We start from the raw sequence: 3,986 nt of genomic DNA, 5'->3' as shown, positions 1-3,986 counted from the left end.
GGGGGGGGTTGGTAATGGGGGTGTCCTTTTGCGGAGCATCCTCTACTCGTGGGGACCGCGCTGGGGGTCCCCGCTCTGGGGTCGTTTTTGGGGGATCCCCGCGATTTGAAGTGGGGGAGGGGGTCGATTCCTGCAGGGGCTTCCTGGGGGGATCCTGTCCTGGGGGGATCCTGTCCTGCGGGGATCCTGTCCTGGGGGGATCCTGTCCTGGGGGGATCCTGTCCTGCGGGGACCCCCACGGGGAGAGCGGTTCTGCCCCCTCCACCCCCCTGCCTTGCCCTGGGGGGTCCCTGGGGGTCCGGCGGCAGCAGCATCTGGCACCGACCCACGCGGGGCAAAGTCCCCCGCGGGTGTCCCGTGTCACCGCTCTCACGTGTCACCCCCGCCGTCCCCCGCACTGACCCCTCTCCCGCCCCCCCCAGGCATCTACGTGTGTGCCAAGTGCGGCCATGAGCTGTTCTCCAGCCGGGCCAAGTACGAGCACTCCTCGCCCTGGCCGGCCTTCACCGAGACCCTGCGTGGGGACAGCGTGGCCAAGCGGGAGGAGCGCCCGGGGGCTCTCAAGGTGCTCGTCCCCAAACCCTCGGGGGGGCGGCGGCAAAACACCCCACGGGCTCGTGTCCCGTGAGCCCGGGCCGGGACAGCCTGGCTGCTGCCAACCCTCTGCTTGCTCTTCCAGGTCACTTGTGGCAAGTGCGGCAACGGGCTGGGCCACGAATTCCTCAACGATGGGCCCAAGCGGGGCCAGTCCCGCTTCTGAATATTCAGCAGCTCGCTGAAGTTCGTCCCAAAAGGTACCAGCTGTGGCTGTTCCAGCCCGTGCAGTGGTTTTTGGGGAGCTGCTGATAGCCTGGGCAGTGTGTGCACTGCACTGCTTTGGGCAGGGCGTCTCTGGCTGGGCTGATAAGCCAAGGAGCTGCCTGGGAGCCCTGAATCTCTGTCAGACTGATCAGCTGGAGGCTCCACAGCCTCCCCCTGGAGGAGCAGTGTGTGACTGGATGTGCTCACGGATCTCTGGGGGTCCAAGGGGCAGCTGAGTGTTGGGGGGTTTCTGCTGGGGGAGCAAAGTGAGGGCAGGGAGCTCCCATGGTGGGGCTGGGGGGGGTTGCTATCACTTCTTGGGCAAGTTATAGAATCCTGGAATGGTGAGAATTGCAAGGGAACTGAAAAATCATCTCATTCCAACCCCTTGCCATGGGCAGGGGCACCTTCCACTAGCCCAGGGTGCTCCAAGCCCCATCCAACCGGGCCTTGGACACTCCCAGGGCTGGGGCAGCCACAGCTTCTCTGGGCAACCTGTGCCAGGGCCTCCCCACCCTCACAGGGAAGAATTTCTTCTTAATATCCAATCTAAATTTCCCCTCTGTCAGTTTGAACCCATTCCCTCATGTCCTGTCCCTCCATGTCCTGGTGGAAAGTCCGTCTGCAGCTTCTTGTAGGCCCTTTAGGTACTGGAAGGAAGTTGGGTGGGAGCTGTGAATATTGCAACCCTGTGGGTAGGGAGCTGGGCTGTGGGAAGGGCAGGGCTTCTTCCCATTGGTGATTGTGCTCTTTGCTTCCTCCAAGTCAGAAAAAGGCCTCAGGAGGCCAGATTTTGAGCAGCACCCTGGGCACCAGCTGCTGTGCTGGGATGGTTGTGAGGAGTGTAGCAAAACACTCATATAAAAAGGGCTGGTGGTTCTGGAGGCAGAAACACGAGCCCTGATCGTCCCTCCCCCTCTTTTAGGTAAAGCTGAAAACGACCCGAAGGAGAAGTAAGCGAGCTGCTCCCCCTGGCACTCTGCCCTGGGCTGATCCTGCCTTCACACCATCCCAGCAAGGGGCACTGTGGCAAGAGGAAACCTAAGGAAGCTCCTGGTTTCCCTGACTCAGTTCCCTGCTGATTTCCCTGTCGTGGTTCACCCCTCATTTCCCTCTCACTGTTCCCTCCTGGTTTCCCTCTCACTGTTCCCTCCTGGTTTTCCTGGTCCAGTTCCAACTTGGGATCCCGGGAGGCCCCGGGGGGAGGTGAGGGGAAAAAGGGGTTGCTGAAGTTCTGTGCTGCTACGTGGAGGGTTGTATGACCTGAGGGTGATGCAAACCCCACAGCTCTTCATTTTCCCCACCCTTCCCCCCTCCAGACCCGGCTGTGCTCCCCAGCATTCTCCCCTCTGCCAGGAGCAGAGTCCTTTGGGTTTTGCCCATCCAAGGAGCGGCTGTGCCTGCGCTCCTGCCTCTGCTGAGCTCTGGGGAGGGTTTGCTGCTGACTCCAGCCAGCCAGGACACTCTGCAGAGCAGAGCCAGGCACTGATGCAGTGCAGAGTCGCTGCGCTGGCACTGCCAGGGAGTCACGCTGGATTAGCTGGGGTCAGAGTCTGGGTTAATCCCTGGTGCTATTCTGGGCCAGGATCACGGTATGAATTGTCCTATATAAACCCTCCCAGGGTGCTGGGGCAACGATGTTTTATGATCCCCCTGGGCAGCATCCAGGTGGTCTCCCCCTCTGCCCACCTTGCACGCAGTAGAGACGGCTCTGGCTCCGTGTCCTCGGCTCTGCCTTGGCCTTACACCAGGTTTATCACTGTGCAATAAACCCCAGTGGCACTCAGGACCCTCCTGGCTGTGCCCTGGTGGGAGGGAGGCCGGGATTGGGCTCTCTTGGCACAGCTCAGGCTCCAGGAACCACATCTGCACATCTGCCTCGGTGCTCCCAAGGGCTGTCATGCTGAGTCCTCCTTAATTCAGCACCTGATTCGTGGCCTTCCCTCCCTGTCCCAGAAACCAAATCCTCCTCTGGAATCAATGCCCAAGGATTTTTGAAGATGGGAGAAGCTCTGACCTGTGGGGTTTTTGGGGCTGTGCTGCTGGGGCAGCTGCACTCAGGGACACACTGGGGGGGGTTTCTCTCCGTGTGTTTTGCCTCAATCCCACAGCTCTGAGGGCACCAGTAAAAATCTGACACACCAGTTCGTTACCTGGAGCTCACTGCTGCTCTCATACCTCTTTCCATGCTGAAAATAAAGCACTGATTCACTGTGTTGGAGTGTTAAACACCCTTGGAATGGCATCCTGGTGCATCTGCCTGGGGGTCTCAGGGATGGGGAGGCTGAGGGGGTGTGGGGTGTGTCTGGCTTTACCCTCAATCTGTTCCTATTTCCCCAGGTTTTGCCATGGGAAAGGGGGATGGTGATGCACTGGAGGCCTCTGGGCAATCCCAGGGGCAAAGCTTTACTGGAAAGTGTTTCCTTTTCCCTCCTCTTAGCACTTCAGCCCCAGTGAAGCTGCTTTTAGCTTGTTTCACACTGTATTCTTGGCTCCACATCCCCCTCCTGTGCCCTCACCTCGGGTTCATCTCTGTCTCTAATTGCTCACCAGGCTCCTGTCTGGGGGTTCAAGCTGCTTTTTGACCAACTGATCCTTGGATCTTTAGGATACTGGGGAGAAACTCTCCCCTGTGAGGGTGGGCAGGCCCTGGCACAGGTTGCCCAGAGAAGCTGTGGCTGCCCCATCCCTGGAAGTGTCCCAGGCCAGGCTGGACGGAGCTTGGAGCACCCTGGGCTGGTGGAAGGTGTCCCTGCCCATGGCAGGGGGTGGCACTGGATGAGCTTTAAGGCCCCTTCCAACCCAAACCATTCCAGGATTTCCCTGGACTGGTGACCTCCAGGTTGAGCCCTGGAGCACAGGAGTGTGTGGAAGGAAGGGATTTTTGGAGTGCTTTCCCGTGAGGTGCCGCAGTGATGAGGCAGCAGAGGTTCCTCCTGCTCCTGCTCCGTCCAGCAGCTCGTGCCGCGGGGGGATCCAGCCGGGATTCCACCTGCCTTGCAGTTCGTGGATGTGGGCACGGGAGGGTGCCAGTGCCTTTCCTAACCCTTCTCCAGGCGCCGCAGGGAGGGAAGGAGGACGCTGAGGAGGGTTCCCGGGCATCCACCCGTGCGGCAACGAGAAGGAAAATTATCCGGAGCCAACCCCCCTCCGGATGGTTTCAATAGGGATGGGACGTTTTCCTG

The 3,986-nt window shown here is 60.0% G+C and overlaps 1 pseudogene; it reads left to right on the top strand.

Annotated features, from left to right (window-relative positions):
- Positions 1-3,032, top strand: part of LOC114064307 — a 3,547-nt pseudogene extending 515 nt beyond the window's left edge.
- Positions 3,033-3,986: the final 954 nt, after the last annotated feature.

The sequence above is a fragment of the Empidonax traillii genome, unplaced genomic scaffold (genome assembly GCF_003031625.1).
Source record: "Empidonax traillii isolate 1590-97213 ecotype Southwest subspecies unplaced genomic scaffold, ASM303162v1 scaffold534:size827195, whole genome shotgun sequence".
NCBI classification, from domain to species: Eukaryota; Metazoa; Chordata; class Aves; order Passeriformes; family Tyrannidae; genus Empidonax; species Empidonax traillii.
Note: the sequence above shows the minus strand (reverse complement) of the source record. Positions and strands in the feature narration are given on the sequence as shown.